Below are 18587 nucleotides of genomic sequence, written 5' to 3' on the forward strand. Positions count from 1 at the left end.
ACTGAGAGATCAATCTATGCAATGAGGGACCAGTTTCTTGCGGTTGTTTCGGAATAGTCTCAAAGTAAAGGGTTGAAATGGAGAGCTCTGTGTTTACCTAAAGGCTTGTGAAGTCCTCATCTCATTGATCTGTGGAAGGTCAGCTATTAATTGTATTCAAGTGGAGATTGATAGATGTGAGAATATTAAAATAAATCCATGTTGTCTACTATATCTAAGCTTCTGGCCTTTCCCCCATTATTGTTTAGGACTAACTGGTCTGTTTTCACCCTCTTCACTTATTTAAATGCAATCCTCCAATCTGCAGGAACTATTCCACAACTAACAGAAATGTGGAAAATGGTCAATAAATATGCCACTTTGAGACTACCTCTTTTTGTTTTCTCAAGGTAATTTAAAATCGCCAAAGAAATTTTAGGAGTAGTGGAAGCCACCTTCACCACCCTCATCATTGTCTGCACAGCTGAAGATCTGTGGCAGGATTAGCACCAAACGACCATAGACAGGTACTCATCTCTGTCTGGCTTCCAGCAATGCTGAATATGGAATTTATTGTTGGGGAACGTGAGTGCAAAAGTCATATGAGCTACCCCAGTTTGCATGTTAAACCAGCTCAGACGGTCTGGGTACGTCTCTGGTGCAGCTGATGTTTTATTCCCCCCACCCCCCCAATCATTTGCAATAATGATGTCATCAACATGTATAATGGTCTTCAAATTCCCAATGGAGAAATGCACAAAAATGTGAAACTTAAGATTCAAGATTCAATTTATTGTCATGTAATAAAGGCAGTGCCACTTGACTCAAAATTTGTTTTTAATTCACCATGAGAAGAAATCGCCTGAAGTGCCTCTTACAGTAAGAGAAAGAGAAGCAGAAGAGAATTCCCTCAGATATACCGTCAGGGGTGCAGTGGAGCACCACTCCAACACCTCATGGGGCTGCTCTGGCACCTCATTGCAATTTTTGGTGAGCTCCGGCACCTAAAAAATGAGCATTGCACCCCTGGTCACCCAGTGTCCATGGATTCACCTCCAGTGCTCCTGCTGCCCCTGCATCCACACAGAGTCCAAACCATCAGCATCTTGAGCTCCAGATCTGAACCTCCGACACGATCAAAACCCCTTCAGCACCCTTGTCACCCTCTCGCATTCCAGTTCTGATGCCTGGTACCACTTCAGCCAATCTTGAGCAGGCCTCCAGCAGTCCACTGCCCGGTGTGAATCCTTCAACCACAGTTACCAGGATCAGGCATGGGTTCCTCACCTCAAGTTGCCAACAGCCAGCTGCCTTTGTGTTCTTCAGCCTCAGGGTCCCTCACTGGTCCACCACCATGGTCACCATCCCATGGATCGTCTCCTCTGCTTCTCCTCAAACTGTGGGCAGGTCCTAGTTTTCTGGTGCCCTGCGCCAGTCCTCTGCTTCCCTGGAGTCCGCAACCCCTTGTGACTGCTGTTGATTATTGGTGCTGCCGTCTTGGGCGCAGACCCCGCAGTTGCATTATTTTTAAATAAAATCAATGTCGGCTCTATTTACAGGCCATTTGAAGCCTGTACAGAGTTGACAGCAGTTGGCCCGGGCGGTTGGACCCCATGGGAGCGCTGTGACTCCATTCCCTACTCTCTGCACCAGCGACAGCGCTACTGTAACAGGATCTTCAGCAGAGCCACCATTTTCTCAAGTATTTTATTTTAATCCCTCAGTAAAACAAAGAATGAATCCTGAGGCAAGTTGCCAATTAAATGTTTCTCGTGGTGCCAATGTGCATTAGACTGCACTTTCCTCCCTGAGGCATATTACACACCTTATTTCAGGCTCTCTAAGAACCTTTAGTACAAGTATATGACAAAGATTTGTGCTGTGCATAATAATCACCCCTTGCCTCACAGTGTGTTACTCATGGCACAGACCTTGAGCTGTGTGGATAATCACAAGTTAGGTGAAGTTGCTATTGGCAATTGCATCTCCTAAACTTTGCCTCATCTCCATAGCAGCTCTGGGGAGAGTTTCTTAAGGCAATATTCCATGAGTCAGATCAGCAAAGACATCAGTTATAACCTCAGTGGGCAGCTGCTATTGGGAACCACGCAGGATATGTATTAATACAAATGTCAATGTCAAAAGTACTCTCATGAATGTTTATGTTTCTACTTTGCAATATTTGTTCATTTTTCATCTAGATGTTCATGTTAAATGTTCTACTTATTTAATGTATCAAATGAGAGTGAATTCCAATTTATAATAAGTGACCTTCCCCATGTAAAGTTTTAATTTATTTTTGTGCTTTTATTATGATTCGTACACAATATTTAAGTCAAGTTTATTGTCATTCAATTGCGCGAGTACAAAACCGATGAAACAGCGTTCTTTGGTCCTCGGAACAAAACATGCAGGCATACAACCAGACATAACACACATGCAGACAAATAATAGCTATGCAGTATTCATATATACGCATAAGTAAATAGATATTGTTTCAGAAATATTTAGTTAGTGTGAGCAGTTCCTTTGGTCATTCAGCATTCTCACCGCCCATGGGAAGAAGCTGTTCCTCAGCCTGGTGGTGCTGGCTCTGATCCTCCTGTATCTCTTTCCTTTATAGGAGCAGCTGAAAGATGGTGTGCACAAGGGTGGAAAAGGTCCTCAATGAGTTTTACTCCTCTCTTTAGATTCTGGTAGATCACACCATTGAGGAGGAAAGAGACTCCAATGATCCTCTCTGCAACCCTTATGGTCCTGTGGATTGACCTCCGATTCATTTCTCTGCAGCAGCCATACCACCCTGTGATGCAGCCAACCAGGATGCTCTGGATAGAGCTCCTATAGAAGGTTGACATATGGTGGCTAGTAGCCTTGCCCACTTCAGTCTTCTCAGGAAGTGCAGTCACTGTTTTGCCTTTCTGACAAGTGAGAAGATATTGAGTGTCCACGATAAGTCACTAGTTAAGTGAACTCCAAGTAACTTGGTGCTCTCTACTCTCTACTACAGAGTTGTTGATGTCTAGTTGTGACAAGTCTAAAAGACAGTAAATTCATGGTCTGTAATAAGGTGACAATGCTGTGATAAGGGTAAAAATGTGTTTGTAAGAAATGTTCTTAAAAGGTATTTATAAGATGTGTTCAAAAGGTGCCTAAAACAGTAGAAACTCATAAAAGGGTTAAAATGCCAAAAATATTTTTAATTCATTCATTGTTTATTTAATTCTTTATTGGCAAGAATGGAACCATAATAGTATTATTAGTGCCTCTACCCAGATTACCCGGGGGAATTGCGATATGTCCCTCATTCAAGTAAACACTCCCACTGAGGAAACATCACCCAATCACTCTTGTGTCTATTTCTCTCCATTTTCAGGTCTGTTGTGAGTAGTCCACACTGGTAGAGTGGTTGTGATAATTCACTAAGATATTTCAAGTGTCAAGAGAATGTTGATGTAACGTTTTGAGTAAGTTAAAGTACAGTTTTGCCGAGTACGACCAAGTGTGTGTGTGTGTGTGTGTGTGTGTGTGTGTGTGTGTGTGTGTGTGTGTGTGTGTGTGTGTGTGTGTGTGTGTGTGGCTGTGTGTGAGCAAAGCCCCTGCGTGTTAGCTGAATGCAACCCATAGCTGTACCGAATGATACCACCACGTGGTTAAGTCAAATATACACATAAGTAAATGTATTTGAAAGTTGTTGGTATATGTATTTAGGAACTTCTACAAGTTCTGCAAGTGTTTACTGAGCCATAGTTATATTATTTAGCAGTAGCAGTAAAGATAATAACATCTCAGGGAAATACTGTACATCATTGTAATTTATAGAGGGTATGTATTCTACTGTAACCGAGCTGGTATGTTGTTTGGAAATTGTGTATATATTTGATAATTGAGTCAAGTTAACACTTCCACTGAGGAAACATCACCCGATCACTCTTGTGACTTTCTCTCCATTTTCAGGGGCATAACATAATGGAGGGTGGTCATTCCTGGTTCTCCTTCGTTTATCCATGATGAGACTCAAGTTTTTACTTTCGCATCAGATATTTAATGCCTTCTTGTGACCATTTGATTTGACTTCCTTGTTGGTATTGTCTGTAATCCCCTTTTGTCATAGGCATAATTTCACTATTGTCCAGATTTAACTTAAGAAATCTTCCCAGAATCCACCAGTGTGGTCCTCATCTTAGCCAATGACCACCCAGGATCTGTCAAATATACTAACACATCATCGGTAAATAGATTGATTTTGTGTTCCTCCTGGCCCTTATATGTCTGAATCCCATCAAATGGCTTCTTCCAACGGCTCAATAGCCAGTTTGAATAGCACTGGGGACAGGGACAGCTTTGTCTAATGGACATACTCAGTGGAAACACTGGAGATATTTGCCTGTTTGTATTAATTTTAGCTTAAGGTTTATAATAGAGTGTCTTAACCCAATTAATAAATGTTTGTCCCAATCCAAATTTCTCCAGTACTTTGAACAGAAAGTCCCACTCCAATCTATCAAAGGCTTTCTCTGCATCCAGAGCTATGGCCTGCCTGGATCTACCCCTGAGTGTGTCAGATGTACCATATTAAGCAATCCAGCTATATTTTCTGCTGATTGCCTCTTTTGTGCACATCCAACTTGGTCTGGATTCGATAATTTCAGCAAATATTCCGCCAACCTATTGGCCAATACTTTTGCTATGATTTTTAGAGCCTAATCCTTTGGTTGCTCTTTTTTGGTACAACTGGAGAGGATGATATTCTTATAACTCTAATTAAAAGTCATATTCCATCGTTTGCATGTCTCTTGACTAGACGGGTGATATTGTTTAGATGGAAGGATGCTATACCGCCCACTCATGCTCAATGGATGAGGGGCATTATGTCCTGTTTAAACCTAGAAAAGATCCGTTATTCAATTAACATTTCAAGTATAACGTTTCAAATGTTATGGGAACCTTTCCTGAATTACTTTCATAACTTCCAGGGATAATATTATTTTCAAATTTTAATATTTTCCATTTTATTTCATGAACAAAGTACACTTTTTTCTTTAGTCATGCAACTTGGGTTGGGGATGGGGTTTAGAATCACGCTGTATGTGATAAATTTTGTAATATGGTTGCATTATGTGTGTTTTATAGTTTGGTGAGATATCTAATTTGTCATTAATATTATTCATTCCATAAATATTTTGAATATGCATGTTTATTTGTGAAAATCAATAAAAATATTTTAAAAGAACTTTCCTGAATGCATTTGACAAACTGTAAGCCCTTTTACAGCATAGGAGACTCAGTCAATATGTGGAAAGTTAAAATCTCCTGCTATTACAACTTTGCTTCCTGCAGTTGTCTGCTCTCTAAATTAAATTTTAATTTACACATACAGCACAGTAACAGGCCATTTCAGCACATGAGCCCATGCTGCTCAATTTACACCTAATTACCCTACCCCCCCCTCGCCACCTCCGACCCCATACATTTTGGGTGGAAGGAAACTGGAGCACCTGGAAGAAACCCAGGTGAGAACATACAAACTCCTTACCGACAACATAGAGAGAACATACAAACCCCTTACAGACAATGCATCATTCGAACCCTGGTCCCGAAAAGGCATTGTGCTAACCACTACACCAACCCTCTGCCCCAAATCTCTCCACAGATTTGGTCCTTCAATTCTTGCTGACAATTAGATGGGCTATTATGCAACCCATGAGTGTGGTCATACCTTTCCAGATACTCAGCTCCACACATAATGCCTCAATAGACGAGCCTTCTGGTCTGTCCTGCCAGAGCACAGCTATGATATTTTTCCATGACAATGCCACTCCTCCCCTTTTCATCCCTTCCACAACGGAAGCCCAGAACATTAAGCTACCAGTCCTGCCCTTCCTGTAACCAAGTTTCACTAATGGCCACAAATGTCTTATTCCATATGCTAATCCACGGTCTAATTTGTCTGCCTTTTCTACGATGCTTTTTGCATTGAAATAGCTGAACCTGAGAACATTTCTCACAATCCTTTGATTTCTGATTTTACATGCAGTCTTATCATCCTTTCTTCCTCCACTCCACTATTTCCTTTGGGACTCTTATTCCCATCCCCCTGCAAATCTAGTTTAAGTCCCCCCAGAGCAGCATATTAGTCCCTTTCCAGTTCAGAAAAAAAACAATCCCATCAGGACAGGTGCCATCTGCCCTGGAAGAGAACCCAATGATTCAGAAATCTGAAGCCCTTCCTCCTGCACCATCTCATTAGTCACATGGTAAGCTGCATTGTCTTTCTATTTATAACCTCACTGATATTTAGCATGAGTAGCAATCCTGAGATCATAACCCTGGAAGTCTTGCCTTTCAACTTAATGCTTTTCTCCCTGAGCTCACTTTGCAGGAGCTCATTATGCTTCTTACCCAAGTCATTGGTGCATGCATGGACATCAACATCTGGCTAACTCACCCTTCTGAAAATGCCATGAACTCAGTTTAAGATATCTCAAACCCTAGCACCAGGGAGGCAACATACCACCTGGGATTCTTGATCTCTTCCACAGAAACTCTTATCTGTTGCCCTAACTGTGGAATCCCCATCCCTGCAGCTTGCCTCTTCTCCTCCCTTTCCTTCTTAGCCACAAAGCCAGACAACTATTCATAGAAACAAATAAATTAAAAAAAAAATGTTTTGTAGCATCTGCTAATAGCAGTGCTAATTAAATAAGAGACGTCCACGCAGCACGAGGTGAACCAGTGACTGAACTTTATTTCTGAACTCCTCACGCTCCTTGCAGAGACCACCCACTTCCTGTGAGGGCCGCGCTGGCCTTAGGAAGTGGGCAGCAACACGGAAGCAGCGCACAACATGGAAGCGGCACTGTCCCCTGGGCAACGTGTGTTGCCAACCATGGGCTTTCCTCAGAAGGGAAGTGGAGCCCGCGCCATCTTGTGCTGGACGACTGGGGCGGCGATTCATCCCGTCCAACTGCGCAGTCGCTCAGCCCACTACAGTTTCATAAATATGAGAGTCTCGGATGGTTAGAGGGAGGATTTCCTTTGGCCACTCAGCATTCTCCCTGCCCGTTGAAAGAATCTTTTCTTCAGGTTGGTGGTGCTAGCTCTTATACTCCTGTATCTCATTCCCAATGGGAGCAGGTGAAATATGAAGCATACGGGGTGGAGGGGGTGCTCAATGGTTTTGAGTGCCCTCTTCAGACAATGATCCCGTTAGATCAAGACAATGGAGGGAGGGAAAGTTTTTCACTGTATCTTGCTGCCTGTGACAATAATATTAAATCAAAATCTGATACTTTTTTTCACAAGCCATGTTCATTGTATTATGGAAATCACAAAAACTTTTTGATAAAGGAAAATATTTTGGCCTGTGCAGTCAGAGATGGTCAATAAAAATCCCACCCAGTTCAATTCCATCTTTGAGCAAGTCTCAACTTTGCACGATTTTCTACCTTGACTCTTCTTCTTGGAAATGAGTTCCAGACTTCTACTACCCCCTTGAAGAGAAATCTTTTCCACATCTCTTTCTACATGTTGGTTTCAATGCCATAGGTGCTCTATGGTTAGTAATGGATTCCCATTCTCACACCATATCAAGAGATTTTCCACATCTTATCTGCAGTGCAACTCATCATTATTGTTGATGAGGCTGACTACTGTTGTGTTATCTTCAAACTTGATTCTGTTGCACATGGATGTGTCCATGCGGTCTTTGGTCAGCAGCGTAAACAGGAGGTGCACCAATGCTCAGATTGAAAGAGTGTGGAGAAGATTTACAAGGATATCGCTGGGACTTACAGAAAATGTTAAATAGATTAGAACTTTATTCCCTAGAGCAGTGGTCTCAACTTTTGTTTTTTTCCACTCACATGCCACCTTAACTAATCCATTACTGCCTGCTCTCCACTAGAGCACCTCAACCCAGTTCTGGGCTCCCCACAACTCAGGTTTCACAGAGTTTTTGTTTAACAACAATAATTATAATAAAAGTGTTTATTGTCATACACATAGTACAATGCATCAAAATTCTTACTTGTTGCCGCAAAACAGGTACTTTTTGAAAAAAAGCAACAACAAAAGTATACATTAAATTAAATTAAAAAGATAAATAGAGAGAGAGAGAGCTGAATAATAAATACTCTTATTTACCATGCATGTAAAACAAAATGGTGTTACAAAAGTGCATACAGGAACTTTCATTTGGTTTTCAGATTATCATGAAACATTTTACAACCAAACGTGTGCTTCTAGAGTGTGGCCATTGCTGTAAAGTACTAATTTGCACCCACTGAATTCCCATGTAATAATTATCATCCAATCGGATTTAATAATGTAGTTATGTAAATATATATTGGATAGGACACTAATGAAATTGCCTTCAAAATAGCACTCGTGAGTCACTTGCAGGTGAATGGACAGAGACGATTGTTGTCTTAAAAAAATAGCACTTGTGATTTATTGCAAGCAGCTGAGAAAGCAAACAGGGCCTCAGTTCAATATCAAAAACTGAAAGACAACACTTCGAGCAATGCAACACCATAATATCGTTTAAATAATTGAAGTTAGATTTTAGTGTAACATCTTCTGACTCAGATGCAGTCATTTTACCACTTGACTACCACCGACAATTCCACAAGTCATAGAGGTTTGTTTTACATCACTGCTGGGATACTCTCTTGATTGACTGTTGATGGAGTGCACTGCTCATTGTTGCTGGAGTGTACAGTTGATTGACGATTGATGAGGTGCACCAATGATTGATGTTGTTGGGGTGCATTGATGATCAACTATTGCTGGGCTGCACGGATGATTGATTGTTGTTGGGGTGAACTGTAGATTGACTGTTGCTGGAGTCCACTGATGATTGTTGATGGGACACCCTGTTGATTGACTGTTGATGGAGGGCACTGTTTAATCTTTTGGGTTGCTCCAATATGGACTGGATCATATATTCTTTATCCAGATCATTAACCAGATCAGTGTAACTCACTCAGTCAGAGACTCTTGTGGCTTCAGGCTCTTCTGATATAAAAAAGGTAGACAATTAAAGTCTCAAAGGATTTTCCTGGCGATAAAATACTTTCTTGAAATGATTTCAATTTTAAAAAAATTCAACAGATTGTAAAATGACTGCAGAATGGAATTTGTTCCCAACAGTTCCCTCCACATCACCTTTGCTCATCAACCACCCCGGGTAAATACCGATTAAAGTGAATGGAGAAAAGGATCATCACAAAGAGTTTCACACCTTCATTTTCAAACGGTCTGAGCTGTGCAGTAATGGGAGAGCTCAGTGAAGCTAATTAGTGTGCCACAGCAGGAAACATCCTGCACACCTTAGAACAGCGCAGCAGTTGTTAAAGCCTTCAGGAAAATAATTCTCTGTATGTGGTCTCAACTGGCTATATCACAGGTGGTTCCATGAAAGAACATTAAAATGCTTATAAATGTGATCTCAACAGTATATTTACTAAATCTAATGGCTCAGAATTTTTTCTCTACTTTATTTTAAAGGAGCAATTTTAGAACATGCTTTATCAAATAGAGTTAGCCCAGTGGTTTTCAAACTTCTCCCCAAACTCACATTCCACTTTAAGTATTCCCTAGGCCATATGCTCTGTGATTAGTAAGGGAATGCTTAAGGTGGTATGTGAGTGGAAAGAAAAGGTTTGAAAACCACTGTTTTAATCATCCTAATTGACTTGTTATGAGCATAGTTTCATAACTCCAAAGGAAATGGGCTAATGACAATTTTTCTCAACTGAAATATATCAGTAACAATTGGGTATAGAGTAATGATTCTCAACCTTCCCTTCCCACTCACATACCACCTTAAGCAATCCCTTACTAATCACAGAGCACTGATGGCATAAGATTACTTAAGGTGGAATGTAAGTTTAGTGGGGCGGGGGGGTTGCTGTTTGAAAACCATTGCTCCAAATGTTGACAGAGATTAGAGAGTAGAAATTCTTGATCGCAATTGGAAGTGATCTGTATCTGAACCTTGGTGATAGGTGATTCAGGTATTCAGATAAACACCATACATCTTGGTGTCTGGAAACCCCATTTGATTTCAATGTTTTTTACAAAGCAAAATCGAGACATAAAAAGTGACTGGAGATCTACAGCAAGAATATTGGAAGAGCCAAACCACTAAAGACGATGTGTTGGCCCCTGTCAGGTCTGAGACCAGATTTCAGAGAGTTTACTCCAATGAGGTAAGACAGCCACTGAAGAGGGATAATGGAAACAGTTCTTTAATTTTGTAACATAGTTTGAACACAAATAATGTTAGGTAAATTACATTGGTCACACACTTTCACTGTACATTTTATCTTCCAGTTCACATTTGATCTCATTTTTATTTAAATTGGTTGGCATTCCAGAAAGAGCGATGAGATACAAGCATGAGGCACAGATCTGATATCAAAGTTCATGTCATGCAAGACAATAGGAGTCAACCTACAGAAAAGCTGAGGTGAGATTTACTGAATCTGGGTGGACATCTGTAGCAGTCCCAAATATGTCTCACAAATTTTCAGAACAAACACCAAATGAAGATATTTATAGTGGAAGGTCTCAAAATTCAACTTATCTTTAAACTTTTGTTTCAATTTGCCCGCAATCATTTTGGAGAACAACCTGGTTCTGACAATTGGCTTCTGTTCCTTCCAACTGATTAAACTGGCTGTGTTTGACAAACTCTGCTTGTATTGAAAAATATTGACTTTTCTTTTGAAATATTGCCAGACTGACACAAGGGTTGTAAAGGCAAAGAATTGATCATTGTTACATTATTATTACAAGGCTACAAGAACATGCATGGGGTTGTGCGTAGGAAAATTTGAAAAGAAGACTACACAAAAGAGTCTGGAAAAACAACCAACTGAAAAACCTCACAAAGATTAGCGTATACAGAGCCGTTGTCATACCCACACTCCTGTTCGGCTCCGAATCATGGGTCCTCTACCGGCATCACCTACGGCTCCTAGAACGCTTCCACCAGCGTTGTCTCCGCTCCATCCTCAACATTCATTGGAGCGCCTTCATCCCTAACATCGAAGTACTCGAGATGGCAGAGGTCGACAGCATCGAGTCCACGCTGCTGAAGATCCAGCTGCGCTGGGTGGGTCACGTCTCCAGAATGGAGGACCATCGCCTTCCCAAGATCGTGTTATATGGCGAGCTCTCCACTGGCCACCATGACAGAGGTGCACCAAAGAAAAGGTACAAGGACTGCCTAAAGAAATCTCTTGGTGCCTGCCACATTGACCACCGCCAGTGGGCTGATATCACCTCAAACCGTGCATCTTGGCGCCTCACAGTTTGGCGGGCAGCAACCTCCTTTGAAGAAGACCGCAGAGCCCACCTCACTGACAAAAGGCAAAGGAGGAAAAACCCAACACCCAACCCCAACCAACCAATTTTCCCCTGCAGCCGCTGCAACCGTGTCTGCCTGTCCCGCATCGGACTTGTCAGCCACAAACGAGCCTGCAGCTGACGTGGACATTTACCCCTTCCATAAATCTTCGTCTGCGAAGCCAAGCCAAAGAAGAATGTCAAAAAGGGAGTTAATCTTAATTTGAAAAGTTCAGGAAAAAAACATTTCTGGGGAAAGGACTGAAATGGAATGTATAGACTTTTTTTTAATGTTTATATAATTGAACACAATTTTAGGATCTATATCAGGTCATTGGACCAATTAGTTCATTTTTGGTATTGCATTATTGCTGATCAGCAGCTCAATTTGTTTGACTTCATTTCATGTGCAACCTTACAAAATCCCATCAGTGCCAAAAGCTTCAGAATCCACGGCATTTTGTGAAAGTGAGTTTCAGCTTTACACCCATTCTAGGGTAAATGTTGACTTTAACCATATAACTGTTTACAGTGTGGAAACAGGCCATGTCGGCTCTTCGAGTCCACACCGTTTCACTTGAACAACTCCACTAGCTCAACCCTCCTGCTCTCTGCCCATAACCCTCCAACCCCATGTGCACATCCTCTCTCTCTTTAGCTTGGCTTCGCAGACGAAGATTTATGGAGGGGTAAATGTCCACGTCAGCTGCAGGCTCGTTTGTGGCTGACAAGTCCGATGTGGGACAGGCAGACACGGTTGCAGCGGTTGCAGGGGAATATTGGTTGGTTGGGGGACTCTGCCGCAACTATCTCTTTTTGAAGTTCATTCCATTCTGCCACCACTCGCTGAATGAAAAAGCATCCTCTAATATTTCTCCTAAAGTTTTTCCCCCTTACCCTTAACTCATGCCCTCTTGTTCCAACCTCCCCTGCCCTCAGGTGAAAGAGTCTGTTTATATCTAGTCTATCTATTCCTTTCATAATTTTAAATACCGCTATCAAGTCCCCTCTCAGCTGTCTACTTTCCAATGAATAAAGTCGCAGTCTCCTTAATCTCTCCCTTTAATCCAGATGCTGTAAGCCAGGCAACATATTTGTAAATCTTCTCTGTACCCTTTCCACCTTATCTATATCCTTTCCATAATTTGGAGACTAGAACTGAGCACAGTACTCCAAACCAGACCTCACCAATGTCTTAAATAGCCGCATCATCACTTCCCAGCTCTTATACTCTATACTATGATTTATGAAGACCAGTATACCATATGCCTTCTTAACCACCCTGCCTACATAGGAATCCACCTTCAATGAACTCTGCACCATAACCCTCAGGTCCCTCTGTTCCTCTGTGTACCTCAATACCCTCCCCTTAACTGCATATGTCCTATTCTGGTTATTTTTACCAAAATGCAGCACCTTGCACTTGTCTACATTGAATTCCATCTGCCATCTTTCAGCCCACTCTTCCGAACAAACCAAATCCTTCTGTAATCCAAGAAAACTTTCTTCACTAACCATCACTCCCCCTATTTTTGTATCATCCGCATATTTCCTTACCTAGTTAACCACATCCTCCTCTAAATCATTAATAAAAATGATAAACAACAAGGAACCCAACACCGATCCCTGAGGCACCCCACTTGTCACTGCCTTCCAACTCAATATAAAGCAGGCAATATGAACTACAGTCCAAATATAATTCTGAAAAATTTAATTTCTGATTTGGCAAGTATTTATGACAATTATAACTTCATTTCTGGTGTATCCCCTCTCACAGTAAGTAATTCTAAATGGGTAGAGAGTTAGCAATCATCTCAAAGTTAATCATAATGAAGGGCTCCAATCAGAAGCATCAACAATTTTTTGTTTCCCACTGATGGCGCTTGACCCGCCGAGTCCTCCACTATGCTGTTTTTCTCTGAAGGTTCCAGCTTCTGCAGTTTCTCTGCATCTCCATGTCAGATCTAATACTTGGAGTATAATTTTGGCTTCCCTAATTCACCTGTGCAAGTTGATTACGACTGAAAAGCAATGTCTTCTGTTTATTCACAATTTAAAAACTGAAGTATTTAAGTATTGCGTGGCCTAAATGTCCCATCTGAATTATGCACTCTGTACGATGGTCATCTGCCATAGCAAAATAGCCAATAGAAATTTACCAAGACAATGTCATTTTTAAAACAATATATTTATTATTAACTATTAATAGTATAATACATTAATTAATTTAACCCCATCTATGCATGAACTTGTGTGTGTGTGTGTGTGTGTGTGTGTGTGTGTGTGTGTGTGTGTGTGTGTGTGTGTGTGTGTGTGTGTGTGGTTTACCCAAACCATTTCAGTTTTGCCACAATTCTGGAAAGTCATTCCCAAAGGTAAGTCTTAGAAATCCTGTGTTGGAACTCAGACTTTTAAACTGATGCTCAGAAATAATTACAAAGGAGGTGAGACACTGAGTGATCAGATTGCTGAAAACTCATGAATCCTTGTCAATTTGCTTCCAGAGAAATGTCCTTCCTTGTGTAGGGGAAACAAAATGTGTGATTTCTACAACGCTTCCAAAATCCAGGCACAAGTCAGATGAATTGACCATCAAAATTGTTATGATCCAAATGCAGGAGTAATCCTGCTTCCTTCACCCAGATATGGATCAATAAAAATTACCATTTCAATGGTCATGGAGGTTCAATAATTTTCTTGACAAAGAGAATCAGAAAAATTGTCCATCTCACATAAAGCCACTCCACCTTTGTGTTATCAGATGACTGCCTGATCAATAATAAAACCTATGTTTTTTAAGTGTCCCAAACAGATGCGCCATTTGTTTTCCTGAATAAACAACCATTATTCTTTGTCTTCTTTCAGAGTATTAACTTTGTTTATAGTTATCGCTTAAGGGTACTTTTGAGTCTGTGACTCTGAATGGTTTGCAGCCTGTTTTAACCCTCTCTCTCTCTCTCTTTCTGCAACCCCCACCCTCTCTCCATCCAGAAGGTTTCTGCCTTGTCTTGTGGTTTTCTCAGATAGTAAAAAAAATCATAAATATAGAAGATGGAAGAGGGTGGTGTGATAGTACAGATTCTATCACTAATGTGTATATGTACATATGTACAGATGGTAGTGTAGGATGACTGTGATTGGCTGAGAGTGTAGCCACACTTACTGGCAGGTTTTAAAGGATTGTGCCTAGCCAGACCAGGTCATTCTGGACTGGTCGACCTACTTGCGATATGCTCCAGTCTTTTAGTTAATAAAATCCTTGGTTTGGATCAACAAGTCTTTGGTTCTTTCAACGCGTACTACAGGTGGTTAGAGTCAACATAAGTCCCTTGGAAGATGAGAAAGGGAGATTGAAATTTAGTAATGAGAAAATGGCTGAGGCATTGGACAGATATTCTGTGTCAGTCTTCATGGTGGAAGACATGTCCAGCATGCCAACGAGTGGTGATAGAGATGTGAAAAGGGAGGCAAGGGCTTCGATAAAATAATTGTTACAAAGGAGATAGTGATGAGCAAACTAATGGGTCTGAAAGTGGACAAATCCCCTAGTCCTGATGGGATGCATCCCAGGGTACTGAAGGAAATGGTGGGAGTTAGCGAGTTATAGTCTATGCATTGGTAGTCATTTACCAAAATTCTCTGGATTCCGGGCAGGTTGGAAGACAGCAAATGTCACGTCATTTTTAAAAAATGGGATGTAGGCAGAAGGCGGGTAACTATCAGCGAGTTAGCTTAATGTTTGTAGTCAGGAAAATGTTTGAAGCTGTCATTAAAGATAAAATAGAGAGACAATTAGAATGAAAGGGTTCCATCAGGCAGATGCAGCATGGGTTCAGAAACGACAGGTCTTAATTGACAAAGTTGCTGGAATTCCTTGAGGAGATAATGGATGTGGTACATAGAGGGGAACAGGTTGATGTTGCATATTTGGATTTCCAGAAGGCATTTGTTTTGGATTTCAGAGTGTTTCTCTTGCCAGCCCTATTATATCTAATCATCTTTTTCAACCTTCTTTGCAAGATACTGTCTTTAAAGACGGGCATAGATAGAGTATTAAATGTTTTAAATACCTTTTTATTGGCAACAATTTTGCTTCCTTTAAAAAATTGGAGGTAAAACTCACCAAACACTCATTTTTTTAGATATTTATGTTAGACATTTTGTCCAGTCTCAGATCCCTGACTTTCCATGAATTTCCGAGACAAGCATTCTTGATACACTTTTTGATTTACAACTTTCTCATAAAGGCTTAATATCTCTTATTTGTAATAATTTGCTTGATTTAAGGATAAACTCATTAGTTAAAATTAAGAACGATTGGGAACAGGATTTGAATATTTCATTCTCAGATGCTGTGTGGGATTCTATTAATAATCTGATTAATATGACCTCCTTTTGTGCTCGACACTGCTTGTTGCAATTTAAAGTGGTCCATAAAGTACATATGTCTAAAGTTAAATTGTCTCTATTTTATTCAGATATAAATCCTCTATGTGACCAATGTAAAATTGGTGATGCTTCTTTGGTTCACATGTTCTGGACTTGCCCTAGTTTAGAAACATTTTGGAAAGATATCTTTTAAACATTATTGGTGATAATCAAGTTCAAATTAGAACCTTGCCCTTTAATTTCTCTAATTGGTTCATTTCAAGATGATATTTTACTGACTCCAATTCAAAACCAAATTTTATCCTTGTGATGATGTCATGGTGGGATATTATACTGACTGCTTCTCATTTATGGAGTTGCTTGCTATTGGCTATGGTTGTAGAGATGCTCCACCCTACTGGTATATCAGAAGGAGATGCTTTCCCACTGGCCATTATAGTGGTGTCTAAGAGTCTGTTAATAAAATCCCTGTATTAGTCAGGTCTGGTCTATGTCTATGGCATATCAATCCTTTACTTCATTGATAGCTTGATGTGCAATTTTTTTATTACATGGAAAGATAATACTCCACCTACACATACACAATGGTCAAATGTCTTAATTAGATATGCCATCAAAGATTCAAATATTAACTGTCAATAGACCTGGGGCTCTTTTATGGACTATTATCATAATCTTAACAATTATGGTTGTTTTGAAATGGTGCTGTCCTTTTCCCAATAGTTGTCACTTGGTTTCTATATGTTAACTTTTATCTTTGCTTCGTGGAAGGATGGTTTGATTAATTTTTGTTTTCTTTTTTGTGTTGGTTTAATTCTATTTCTTCAATATGATGGTGCTCGATTTATTTTTATCATGAAAAACTGTTTTATAATAATTTCTTATTTTTCTTTTGAATCTCATAGCACAATATAACTGTACTGTTTAAGTATTTATAATGTATAAAATAAACACCAATAAAAATATTTTATATAGAAAGAAGAAAAGTGAAGAACATGTCTGTTTGGACAGAAATTTGACCATTATTGTTTAGAGTCCAGCTGAATTTAATTCATTTCAAAACATTTAAAATCAGGTGGATTCTCCAACTACAGGCCAGTCCACACTATCAGACGGAATCTCTCAGCACAGACAGTCCAGATTGTCAGGTAGATCCTCTCACCATAGGGCAGTCACACTGTTAGGTGAATTCTCCAACCACAGAGCAGCCTACACTGTCAGGTGAATTCACCAACATGGGCCAGGTCCACATTCTCAGTTGGATTCTACAATCCCATTGTTGTCCGCACTCTCAGGTGAATTCCACAGCCACCGGCCAATCTACACTTTCAGGTGGATTCTTCAACCATTCACTGTCAGACTGGCGCGCACATAGATAAGTTGAAAAAGAGTCTTCATTGATTTAAACAGAAAGCCCTGATGGTGTCTGATTGGTTACACCACAGGCACTGGACTGGCAAGAGCATGCAGTCTAAATACTGCAAAGAATTTGTTTCCATAAACTTCTGCAAGTGACAGAAGGAACATCATTTTTACACTGCATGTGATGAGGGATAATATTACGAACTCCTATTTTGGTAAAATGGGATTAAGCGATACTATCTCTGTAAGAGATAGTATCGACAGGAGGGACTGAATGGTCACAGTTGCCATTTAACATTTCACACAAGAAAAACACAAGTCACAGCCCAATAATTCAATGCATTGGAAGAACTGAGGGAAGACATTGTGAATTTGCAAAGGGAGAACCATTCTGACTGCTAAAGAGAAAACAACTTTTTGAAGTAGATCCTGTGGAATTCAGAACAAAGCTTGCTCTGTGAATGACTGGGCCTTTTTGGTGGATTGACCTGTGTCAGGAGGGTCTTTTTGGGAAGCAAAGTGCTTCACTTTGATTGTGACTAACAGTGAAGGTCTCTTGGAAAGTTTGGTGCCAAGGTCTTGGAAGTTTTGAGGAAGGTGCCCAGTTTGAGTTTTGCCTACAAAAGTACCAGGAGTGTTATGACCACAGCTCATGTGGATGGACATTTCTTCAGAGGCAAAGCAAGAAGAATTGGTGAGTCTGTAGCAGCCACAGCTCCCGTCTTCCCATCATTAATTGTGGGCATCAAATTTCAAAGGCCTATGCTTCAACACTGACTTTAAAAGACTGGACTTTGAAGTAATTTTCTAGATTTTGGTGCACACACACACACACACACACACTCTCTCTCTCTCTGCACATAGTTGGGGATAGATTTAATGTTAAGGAAAGTTTAAGACTGTAGCTTAAGAGTAAGAAATAAAATTTGTGGTTTAAAATTAAACACTGTCTAGTTCATCGTCTATTACTGCTCGTTACACATGTTTCATAACAATAGCTGTAAAGACACATTCAAATGTTTCTTTTGAAAGAAAGGTAAATAACTATTTGAAAGGAAATAAAACCTGGGGTGAGACCAGACAACTGGGACTAACAGAATACTATCCCAGATTGGCATGCTTTTGATGGGTTGAATAATCCTCTTCTTTGTGGTAACAGTTCGGTAATCTCTCATGTAGAATTACTCTACAGATAGTATTTATCTCAAAAACTACAATAAATGCAGTGCTTTTGAAAGATGGTTATTGTTTTAATGTAAGAAAAGTAATGACCAAAGTGGAGACTGTAAAATCCAAAATTAACATGATAATAACCAGATTTTGTTAGTGATATTGATTGAGAGATGAATATCAGCAAGAACATCAGACAGAAAGTGCCTGCTTTTCTTAAATAGTCAGACACACTGTTAGGTGAATTCACAGTCATTTAGGAAGGCAGATAAGACTTCAGTTTAATGAACTACTTGAAAGGCAGATGGTCATTATACTCTTAATTCTTCTTG

The 18587-nt window shown here is 40.2% G+C and overlaps 1 long non-coding RNA gene across 3 annotated transcripts in view; it reads left to right on the top strand.

Annotated features, from left to right (window-relative positions):
- Positions 1–18587, top strand: part of LOC138751504 (uncharacterized) — a 93955-nt gene that overhangs the window by 3683 nt on the left and 71685 nt on the right. For 2 of the 3 annotated variants that reach the window (XR_011349997.1, XR_011349995.1), the window contains exons 2-3: positions 390–506; positions 3937–5165. This is a non-coding gene — a long non-coding RNA (uncharacterized lncRNA). Of the gene's footprint in view, positions 1–389; positions 507–3936; positions 5166–18587 lie in introns of those variants that run through there. The other variant, XR_011349996.1, reaches the window with a different exon arrangement.

This window comes from Narcine bancroftii, chromosome 1 (genome assembly GCF_036971445.1).
Source record: "Narcine bancroftii isolate sNarBan1 chromosome 1, sNarBan1.hap1, whole genome shotgun sequence".
Taxonomy (NCBI): domain Eukaryota; kingdom Metazoa; phylum Chordata; class Chondrichthyes; order Torpediniformes; family Narcinidae; genus Narcine; species Narcine bancroftii.